Raw genomic sequence first — 12,647 nt, forward strand, 5'->3', positions numbered from 1 at the left:
AAACACTTCATTTTATCATGTCCCCATAAATATGAGCATTACTGAACCTAATCATATGTGGGTACATAGTTTATATCTATAGTCTTTGTTTTATCTTTGTTAATTTTACTTCCTGAATAGACACAGATCTGTCACTGAATATTCCACATCACTGAGATGCCTTTGACTGGTTCCATCAGGTACAAAATATCTTCTGCAAATAAAGCCAACTGTTCTGAAACATCATATGACTTATATCCTTGAATTTCGGACTCCCTTATTTTCTTTGCCAATGGTTATAAATATAAGACAAATGGCAGAAGAGGAAATAGAACATACCTGGCTGGTTCCTCTGTTCAGATATAACTTATCAGAGAGGAACCCTCACACTTTTGATTTGCCTCTGATACCATTAACCTTATTACTGTGTCAAGAAATACAAATGCTACCATCACCCTACTCATGAAATTTCAGCTTACTTTGTCGACTGCTTTCTCTGCACCAAGATTCACCAATAATAGTATTTTCTAACATTCTGCTTCCCTTTAGATTACCATTTGACAGAATTAATAGAACAATGTTTGTCTCCCATCCACAAAACCACATTAATCCACATCCATTAATTTTGGCATCACTTTTACCATTATTTTAGTCATTATAGACATCAGCACCTTATAATCATGGTTTATAATTGAAATGGACTTATATGAAGCTGGCATAGATGGATCTTTACTGTCTTTAGGTACTATAGCCACCACATTTTTTTCTCACAGGATGTTGGTGCCTCCCTTCCTTTTAAAATACTGTTAAACAAACCTTCTAGATCTTTAACACTTTCTTCCCTTCTAGCTTCAAAACTTCTACCAAAATACGATCTATTCCTGGAGACTTTCTTGCAGATTGGTTATACAGTACATCACCATTTTTATCTCATCTCCTCCTAAATTGACTGTTAGTTATTGAGCCTCATCTTCCTCTAACTTTGGCATAATTTAGTCTTCCATAAATATTTCCATTTGAACTTTTTCTTGATTTCCCCACTTCTATAACTTATAAACATTTTTTTCATAACATTTCTGACATAGCTCTAATGCCTCTACAGAATCTCTGGTTATTTTTTCTTGTTATAAGCTCCATAAGTTTTACAAACAACCATTTCTACTTCCTGCTGCCCAAGTCATCATGCCAAGAATGTTTGTGCTCTGGAGCTATTATCAAAAACAGCTGTTTAACAACAATATTTCTAAACTCACACATATCATGTAGTTACTGCCTTATTTTTTGTTTAGCACTTTGCAGTTGTCTCTATTCTTGTTCTGTGAGATTCCTCACTCTGCAATTGTGCCTCCTCTCATTCTGTGATATTCTTCCTATTTTGTAATACTTCAATCTTTGTCAGCCCCTATAAATAATTATTTCTTCTAAACCAGATCACATTTTTATTTTTACCCTATTTTTAAACTCAATTTTCATTTTACCCAACCATTAGCTAGTTATAACTTCAGGAGTTCTTTCGATTTGCTCAAATAACTCTTGGATAGTTTCCACTACCCATGCCTTAAATTTCTCTTATTAACAGGTAGGTGGGGAAGCACCAGTATCTCATATTTACTTCATTACCCTGAATTTTTCTCTTAGTAATTATTAGCACATTATCTGAAATAGTTATTGGATGTATATAAAATTTCTCAATTAAATGTACATGATCTTGTGACATATAATTTCTATCAAGTCTATCCCAGTTATTTTTCCTTGGGGAATAATATGTAAATTCTTAATATTTTGATGAATTTCATCAGAAATCTGCCCTCTTTTATTATATGTTCCCATCTAGCCCACCAAGATACATCTTTATTGTTACAAATCAAATGCCAGTCTCCACCTGTAAGTTATTCACTGCTGAAAGCTTATTTATCCCATTTTTAAGCTAAAAAATAGCAGCTTTAGATGTAATATAAATACATGCTATGTAATCCTCATCCTTTACCAGTAGCCCCTTGCCATTACAGATCTGTCATTATTATCCCCCCCCTCTCTATCACTACTGAAACTCCTCTAGCAATTAATATAATTCCCCCCTCTGTTCCTTTGTCAAAGATATTGTGCAGAATATCAATCCTGAAATAATGTCTTTATCAAATCCACATGCTCAGTTCTTTGCCATTCCCACTCTGCATTTATGAATATAATTAAGTATCCATTCCTTTATGTCTATACTTCTGAGAGCATTCACATTCCAGGGTAATATGGAAAGTGTGATCATTATGGAAATAAGTCATTATTCCCACCTATTATATAGTCAACTTTTTAAAATGTCTATTTCCAGCTTTTGTGATACATGCATCCATTAATGTTTGACAGATTAATCCTTTATACAGGGTTTTCTTATCAACAATGGAACTTATGTACCATTTTACAATACTTTTTGTTGTAATCAAAGCCCCAACACCTACAGAACACAAGCTGAAACTTTTTTTTGCTAAAAGAAAGCTTTTTATTATATTCAATGCTCGGATACCTACATATTTCCACTTAATAGATTTTATTAGATTAAGTCCGGAGGCTTAATCCAGAAATTTGCCTATGCAAAAGTAAGAGAAAATGTATAAGATCTACATATATTATGATCTGTATATTTTTACCCCATCCCTACCTCAGTAACCCAGAATTACAGCCTATTACCTTAAGTATGTTTTTGTCTAGCCTTTTTTCTCTTTTTGCACTGCAATGCCTACATTTCTTCATATCAAATATGAAATAAGAGGAGATAGAAAAAGGCATATTTTTACTTTAGTAACTTCATCACATACAAGCACAACTAAAAATACTTTACTATAAAATATGCAATTTATATTGTGAACATTTTCATAGAAAAGGAGATTTTCTTACAGTTAGATTTTCCTTCCTTTCCTCCTCACATAAGAGTCTAACCAAATATTAATGGCATCTGAGCTGGGAATCTCTGGTTAAAGGCTTATAGTGCATGCATATTTGAACTGTTTCTTACTGAAATTGGTACACCTTGTATGCTGTAGCATAGACTAGATCCAGGCCTCCTGAATCTAACTTTGTTTGTATGCTTGTTTGCTTGTTATTTCCCTGAAATGCTAATTCCACCTAAAATGTGGCTTTTCAGCGCTTCTGTGGATCCCTAGTGACATCTGCATTGCTTACTGTACTTATTTCCAACGTGGCTTTTCAGCGCTTCTGTGGATCCCTAGTGACATCTGCATTGCTTACTGTACTTATTTCCTTGTTTCACTTGAAAGAAAGTTACTGTTTGTCATTTTTGCATTTAAGTTACCTGTAACACATTGCATTTAAGTTACCTGGCACTTGCTCACTAAAGCAATTATATAAGTCAGCACTAAAAAATTAAAAGCACTACACCCTCACAAACTCCCCTTGAGTACCTTGTTCCCCATTGGCCCTTTTTTCAATTATAAAGGAATTCCCAATACTATTCTAGCATGTCCAAAGGTCAGTTGTCAATCTCCTCTCCGGTCCAGCTGGTGAATCTGGGAATCTTGAGGCAATGTTACAACTGCCTCATGTACACAGACAACCCTCTCCTCCTCCCAACAAATTCCAACACATGTGAGAGATGCAACCATATAGCCAAACTGGAGGCTAAGCTCTCTCAACTCAGTACTGGCGAAACCTGTCAGGAGGAGAAGGAAATCACACTCACTACAATTCCAGTCTCACATAGACCTACCACGACAGCAAACCAAACACATAGACACACAAAAACATACTCGGAGGCTCTAAATAAAAATCTGCCTAAGCAGCAGAGACATCCAAAGCAGACACCCAAGCAACCGCTACCCCAAAACAAAACACGTGCAACACATAGCTCACAAAGCCAGTGTGCTGAACAGTCACAGCCCTTAAGGCTAAAAAACACACCTGATACACTTGTAATAGGTGACTCTATCATCAGGCACACTGACGTCCCACTCACCAGGCTGAACAAGGAGAAGGTCACTGTGAGCTGCCTGTCGGGCGCTAGGATCCGCCACATAACACAAGCACTCAGGTCACTCCAAGGCAAGTACAAATATGACTCCGCCATTGTCCATGCTGGTGTGAATGACCTGAGACGTACCTCTCTGGACTACATAAAAAGAGACATAGAGGAGCTCTCTGAGCATGTGGCCCAGGCCGGTATGACCCTGACCTTGAGTAGCATCTTACCCTCACCAAGAATGATGCCACAATATGAAGACAAGATGATCAATTTCAACAATTGGCTTAAGTATTGGTGTCATTCAAAGGGGATCCAATGCCTGTCAGCCTGGGATGACATGCTCGACAAGCCACGATGCCTTGTTAGGGGCAGCTTGCACCTGTCACCCCTGGGCTTTCGGATATTGGCAAAGGCTCTTGCTACCCCCATAGTGCCTTTTTTAGGCAAGGCTCAAAAGACAAACCCACCTCCATAGGTATCACAAGGGATAAGAAACTAAGAGTAATGCTACTCAATGCCAGAAGTCTAAACATCAAGATGCATGCACTCAAAACTCTCCTTAGCATGGAGAACATCGATATCTGTGCAGTAACAGAAACCTGGTTCAAGGCTCCTGAGAGCACCCCAGCACTGCCAGGTTATACCTCATACCATGCTTTTCGGCCTGAAAACTTGGACCGAACCAGAAAAGGAGGGGGGAGTATCAATATTCATCAAAGATACCCACACCTCCAGGTTGGTGGCACAGCACGAAGCATCAGAGACTATCCATGTGCAACTAACAGTGGGTAAAACTGCCTTCCAGTTTATAGCCTGCTACAGACCACCCTCCCAAACCCAGGAACCCCACTCGGCCTTCCTGAGAACACTGGAAAATATGAAGGTCTCTCCAAACACCATTATATTGGGTGACTTCAGCTACCCAAACATAGACTGGGAGCATTACTCTAGCTCCAACACCCTAGCTCAAAGGTTCCTAGAATTTATAAACTCAAACGCTATGGAACAACTTGTTACCACTCCCACAAGAGGGGAAAACATACAGGACCTGATCATCACCAACATGGGGACTCTATGCTCCAGACCAGAAGTGTATGCCTCACTGGTAAGATCAGACCATAAACTAATCTCAATGGATATTCACATTCCGACCCCACCCCCTGCCCAGAAAACCACAGTGAAAAACTTCTCTAAAGCAAATTTCACAGTCCTCAAAACTGAGGTGGAATCCTTCAAAGCCCCCGGGCCTGTGGAAAATATGGCCCAGACCACAGAATCCTTTATAAACGCATTTTATGAACACCTTCAGGAATGTATGGATCATGCAATCCCAGATAAAACCAAGACCCAATCCTCCAAAGGCAGATGTCCTGTCTGGTGGACCCCAGCCATAAACAAACTATACAATAGAAGGAGGAAGCTACTACATGATAGAGCAAAATCCCAAAAAGGGAAGGCATCTCTGATCAGTGTTAGCAAAAAACTACGGGCACTCATAAAATCGTCTAAGGCCAGCTTCGAGAGAAAAATTGCACAGGACACTAAGGATAATCACAAGGCTTTCTTTAGTTATGTTAGGAACCTGGATGGGAATTCCCAGATATGCTCAGAATTGGTCCAAAATGACAAAAAATACACCAAACCCACAGACATTGCCAACATCCTAGCTGACAGGTTCAGTGCAAACTCCCCCTCCCACCAAAAGGGCAAATATCTATCCCAGCAGTTTTCTGCCCCCCTGACATCTCAGATGCTCAGGTAAGAGCCGCCCTCTCCAAAGCAAAAAACACAGCATCAATGGGACCAGACGGTGTCCCGGGCTGCGTCCTACATGAACTCCAAGAAGAGCTAAACCCAAACATAAAACTACTGTTCAATCTCAGCCTTACCACAGGATATGTACCCAAAGAGTGGCGTACAGCAACAGTGGTCCCTCTCCACAAAGGTGGTGCCTCAACGGATCCTGGAAACTATCGCTCCATAAGCCTGACTAGCTTGGTCTGCAAAGCTATGGAAAGGATCATCATGGACCTCATAAAAAAGATATTGGGGACCTACAGACACTGGATCCTACCCAGTTTGGCTTTGTTAAGAGCAGATCCTGCCTCTTAAACCTGGTCGATATATTTGAAACAGTTACCAAGGCCATTGACGAGGGGAAGGTGGTCTACACAGCCTACCTGGACCTCGCAAAAGCCTTCGATACAATACCCCACTCGGGCATTATAGATAAGCTCACCAGCTTAAATATAAACCCCTATGTCACTAGATGGGTTGCAAACTGGCTCAAGGACAGAACCCACATGGTTAGAATTGCTGGAGCCATGTCAGACTCCAAACCAGTTACAAGTGGCATCCCACAAGGCTCAGTCCTGGGACCTCTCCTGTTCTGTATATATTTCTCTGAGGTACAGGCCAACACGGAAGGACTGTGGCTGACCAAGTTCACAGATGACTGCAAACTGGGCGCTATAATCGACTCTCCAGCCGACACAAGTATCCTCCAAAAGTGCCTCATAGAAACAAACAACTGGTGCCAGAGCCATGGCCTCAAGCTAAACGCCAAGAAGTGTATAGTCATCCCCTTTAGTAAAAATAAAGTGCCCACAAATTACCACATAGGTGGTAATCCATTAAGAACGGAAGAAGTAATTAGGGACCTGGGGACCCAAGTTGATGTCAATCTCTCATTTGACAACCACGTGGCCAAAGTGGTTAGAAAAACATTTTATATAGCCCACCTAATCATGAAGGGATTCACATCTAGATCAGGGGAGGTCATCATGCCTCTTTACTCATCCCTCATCTGGCCCATAAATGAGTACAATGCCCCTTTTGGGATGTGCCTTACCAGACATCTGCAGCAACTGGAAAGACCCCAAAAGTACCTCACCAAGATGATCAAAGGGCTCAAACAGATGCCATATGCTGCCCGGTTAAAGAAACTCCAGCTCTACTCAGTGGCATACCACCTGCTGAGAGGTGATCTGTGCCTGATGTATAAAGCAATGTCCAACTCGGAATTAATGGACATGCTGCACCTCAGAAAATCCAAATCCCATTGAGCTACGCGCTCGAGAGACTTGAAGCTCAGCACTGAAATAAATAGGACATGCTGGAGGGACAGATTCATAACCCAGAGGCTCCCTTCACGCTGGAATAAAATCCCAGTCCAGGTTAGGCAGAGTCCCTCATTGACTCTCTTCAAGAGGAATCTTGATGAGTGGATGGGAGATAGTAGGTTTACCCCGGGTATCACTTCTGTGTCACTGTTAGACAGAGGCACAGTATACTAACCTCGAAAAAGGGCATAGCAAAATTAATTTATAATGGGTGGCGAAAGCCAAACACACTCTGGCTAGGCTTATAAATGCCCTAGGGCAGATAGCCTAGTATGAACCTATGAACCTATGAAGTGAGACAAATGATTTACACTTCCTCATAAGTTTAGCAAAGTCATCAAGTCCATCCTTTTCACTTATTCTTTTACAACCGCATTTCATAAATGTGATTGATGCTTTGCACTCTCACATTTATTCACCAGTGTCCATGTTTCTGGTTGTTGTTTTGTTCATTTCCATATCCTAACTCAAGATTCTGCTTCATTTCCACTGTATTCCCAAATCTTCTGGTCAACTCCTGTGCTATTCTCTGTCTCTCAGTGGAACAGTGGAAAAAGGTCTCTGGCAAATTGTCTCTATGTTCTTTATTATCAGAAGAATATGAAGCAGACTCCCCTTCTGCTTGCTGGCTCATTTTTTTTTTTGGATAAACATATGCATTTCTGCCTGTTATGCATCAAAAATTAGTTTGATACTCAAGGGAAAAAAAACTATTGTGATGACAACTGGATACAGCAGCTTGAATCCCATATCTGTCTCTCAATATCCCTTGATTACTGGAATAAATTTGATTGTCTTATTCCTAGTGCACTGTGAATAATTATTTTCCACAAACTCTCTACTGTATCTAACTTTTAATACTTTGCCTTTTTGCCACAGTTTTGACAGAATCAACTCTTTATCCTGGTAGGTTTGCTTCTTTGCTAACAGAGGGCTTGTCTGCTTTCTTATGGCCATATTTGGGGCATACAGTCCATGTGCCTTTGAATTATTAGTTCCTGCTCTGGAATATCAGTCTGGTTGCTTAATTTTCCCCTTCATAAAATTAATACAGTCTTTACCTTCTAGTTTCTCTGGCACAGCAGAAATTCTCATATTTTTCTATGGGCCCTGTGCTCTAATTATACCATTTTTGAAGCATCACTTATTGAGCTGTTTCTTGCTTAGCCATCCATGGCACTACCATGTTTCTTTTTTATTCAGTCTTTGTCACAATTTTGTTCCAGCAAGTTAAATCTTCCAAATGTCACATCACAATAATTTTCACCTCCTAAGTGAATTAATGCTTTTTTATCATAGATGTTAAATTCTAGGGCAAAATAATACTGTCCATAATGGCATACCTCTTCACACTGCCATAATTATTCCTTTTTGATCTTACTACTGGTTGTACTCTCTGCACTGAAACTGCAAATTTTTGTCCCCATTCAGTTCCTACTTCATTCTTCCCAGCCTTTCTGTACCTGCATATCTTCTTTCTTACAATAAAGAAAACACAGTCACAGAGTTAAGCCCTTAAAACTGGCTACTGCAACACTCAAGAATACTTCTGGTGTTTTCCCTTTACCAGCTGTTGCCTCAGTTTGCATCCTCTCAGTTTTTTCATCCTGTAACACCCTTTCACCATATCAATCCATTGTGCTTCCTATCCTTGTTTTGCTGCTGCCTGTTTCTTTCTCTCCTTTCTTTGGCTCTGCATGTTCAGCATATCTACTAGCACTTGTCTCTAATCTTCCAATGTCCAACTCTGCAGCAATTATTTCATACCCTTTTCTTTCCTTCAGTATGTTTTCTCCTGCTCCTATCACACTGATGATGTTAATGTTATTCTCACAGTGTTGCTGTTAATGTTACTGTCACACTGCTGCTGTTAATGTTACCTGTCACACTGCTGCTGTTAATATTACTGTCATGGTGCTGCTGTTAATGTCATTGTCACACTTCTGTTGTTAATGTTACCTGTCATACTCTGCTGCTAATGTTACCTGTCACACTGCTGCTATTAATTCTTCCTGTCACACTGCTGCTGTTAATGTTATGGTCATGCTGCTGCTGCTAATGTTACTGTTACAATGCTGCTGTTAATGTTACCTGCCATACTGCTGCTGTTAATGTTGCTATCACACTGCTGCTGTTAATGTTACCTGTCACACTGCTGCTATTAATACTACCTGTTACAATGCTGCTGTTGATGTTATTGACTTGCTGCTGCTGTTAATGTTACTGTTACAGTGTTGCTGTTAATGTTACCTGTCACACTGCTAGTGTTAATGTTGCTATCACACTGCTGCTGTTATTGTTACCTGTCGCACTGATGATGTTAATGTTATTGTCACACTGCTGCTGTTAATGCTACTGTCACACTGCTGCTAATGTTACCTGTCACATTGCTGCTGTTAATGATACTGTCACACTCTGCTGTTAATGCAACATGTCACACTGCTGCTAATGTTATTGTCACACTGCTGCAGTTAATGTTACATGTCACACTGCTGCTGTTAATGTTACCTGTCACACTCTTCTGTTAATTTTGCCTATCATACTACTGATGATATTAATACTACCTGTAACACTGCTGCTATTATTGTTATTGTCACACTGCTGCTGTTAATGTTACTGTCACACTACTGCTCTTAATATTACCTGTCACACTACTTATGTTAATGTTATTGTCTCACTGCTGCTGTTCATGTTACCTATCCCACTTATGTTATTAATACTACCTGTCACACTGCTGCTGCTGCTAATGTTACTTTCACACTGCTGCAGTTAATGTTAACTGTCACACTGCTGCTGTTAATGTTATTGTCACACTGCTGCTGTTAATGTTACTGTCACATTGGTGCTGTTAATGTTACCTGCCACACTCTGCTGTTAATTTTACCTATCACACTGCTTTTGATATTAAAACTACCTGTCACACTGCTGGTGATATTAATACTACCTGTCACACTGCTGCTGTTAATGTTATTGTCACACTGCTGCTGTTAATGTTACTGTCACACTGCTGCCATTAATTTTGTTGTCACACTGCTGCTGTTCATGTTACCTGTCACACTGCTGCTGTTAATAATACTACCTGTTGCACTGCTACTGTTAATGTTGTGGGAGGTGACTATATATAATGAGAAATTTAAGTACTAAGATAATTTTACTGGCTAATGTTATGACTAATAAAAGGAGGACCATATTGTTCCATTGTTCTCTTATGTCACGGAACTAGTATGATTGTTTTGTGCTCAATTTGTTGTAAATTTTTGCTTGAGAGTGATCCTTGCATATGTATGTATGTATTCACTGTTGTCCAGTTTTGATGTGCAATTGCACTTTATTATACCAATCTGCCATGATTTGGAGGGAAAGCCACATTTTAATTAATTTTGAGCTACAGATGATAGATTCCCTAAGGTGTAAGAGACAGAGTGTCTTGTTTTTGTTGAGATAGAATAGAAACTTGCAGCACGCATCTCTATGCAAACATGCCTAATAGTGTGCCAGTTGAGCAATGATGTTGATGCCCTACTTGTACAGTGTTGTCTCATATGCACATTAACTGTTGTGAGCACATGGGAGAGAGTGAAGACATCAGCAAATTGTGCCATGAGAGAGCTGAAATGTTACAGAACTACTGCTTTATTAATTGCCTGCATCATTAGAACAGCTTGTATTTTCCATTACAAGTACCACAAATTAAAAATCTATGAAAAGAAGCCCACATAAAGACAGCTATCAGAAGTCTGAAAGGCTTTGTGAAAGTCACAAAAAAATCACCACTATATGATTTTGATGTTTCTGCTTCGCTGTTGAATATATCACCATACCCAAATTAAATTTGCTGTTCACTGGCTTCCTTAAACAGGTGTACTTTTTGCCAAACGTTTTGCAACAACTCATTTCTCTATTCATAATTTGGGAGGTTGCTTGTCCTTGCTTAGAAAATAAAATCAGTAATGTTAGGCTTAATTTATTTATTTAAATGTTACCAGGTATGTGGAGTGGTCTAAAGTGCCTTTTAAGCCATAATCAGAGCCATCTAGCAGTGTCTCTTGTACCCATAAAGTAGTACTACAGCATGAACTTGTTTTGCAGCCATAGTTCAACTGTTAGCAGTGCATAATCAGAGTAACGTCTATGTAGTTTCAGTATTAAATAATTAACAATGATTACAGTTCACAATAGCAACATCAGATTCATTATAGAAATACGGCAGCAATATTCTACATACATCATTGTTCTGCAAACACATTTTACCATTTGTTTGAAGAAAATAGGCAATCATGGGGATTTATAAAGCCTACACTGTCATTTTTCAAAGTGTGTGTGTGTCGCAGTACAATGCACACAATGGCGGGGAAAGGTTTAGATTCAATAAGTACCATGTAGAGCCACGTAGCTCCATGCAAACAAGGTAAACACTGTGGCATGCTAATTACAGCATAAGAGCTGATTTGCATGCTAGTTAATCAATTGAACATGGTGGAGCTGTTCAACAAGCGATAAAACACACATGTAGGCTCCATGCTGATCTTACTTGTGAATTCTAAAATTTTTGGAGTACAACCAAGGAAAGGAGTCTTCACCAACAGAATAAAAAGTAAAAGGTGTGAGATTTGTACAGAACTGACCTTAACATCTGACAGCTTTAGATACAGATAAATAAGACAGATGTCCACCAAGGCTGAGGATAAGTTCCAGTTTAATACAGATAAAAATATAAAAACTGGTAAGCACTTTCACTGCAGACCCGCTTCTTCAGACCATAACACAAAAATACAGTTTTAAAAAACTTTAAATAGAACAAACCAGTCGTTCAGAAGTCAAACACATAGTCACATGATAACAATTAGTGGTGCAGGCCCCTCTTCTTAATGCCATGTAACTATTCCAGTGGCAGCATTGCTACAGTATGACAATTAGTACTGACTCTCTGGATTATATGTACTACTTAACTGACTCTGTGGCAGCAGGTGTTAAGGCAGTTAATGCAGTAACACATTCCTTTTTGAGGTCCAATGGTACTGGGTCTGAATACAAGTGTATGTCATACTTTAAAATACTTTTCATTACAGAGTGATAATGCAATGATGTGAATTGTTTGTATGAGATGTGTTGCTGTGTGTTGCCATACTGCAGTGGTGTTAAGTGGCATTGCATATGGAAAACTGCACCTGTTTGCTGCTGCTTACTTTTAGTGTGTAATGCGCAACTCCGCACAAACATGGGGCCCAAAATGTGAAGGCATCCATTGCTTCCCCAACATTGCTAAAGTCTGACAATTAGTATTGAGTCTCTGGAATACACCTGTGGCAGCATGGGCTAATGCAGCAATGTAGTCCTTCTTGAGGCCATATAGAACTGGGTTCAAATACAACTGTATCTGATACTTTTAACTACTTTCAAATTATCATTGCTACATGTTGGTGCACGATGTGCACCATCGTGCCATAATGCAGTAAAGGAAAGAAATGGGGAAGATTGGTCAGTGGTGAAATGGAAAGCAAGCAGGGGAAGAACAAATGGAAAGATATACAATAATATGCAGGAGGGAAGTAGGAAAGAACCAAAGCTATCCATTT

Source organism: Protopterus annectens, chromosome 5.part1 (genome assembly GCF_019279795.1).
Source record: "Protopterus annectens isolate FY-2018-M chromosome 5.part1, PAN1.0, whole genome shotgun sequence".
Lineage (NCBI taxonomy): Eukaryota > Metazoa > Chordata > Ceratodontiformes > Protopteridae > Protopterus > Protopterus annectens.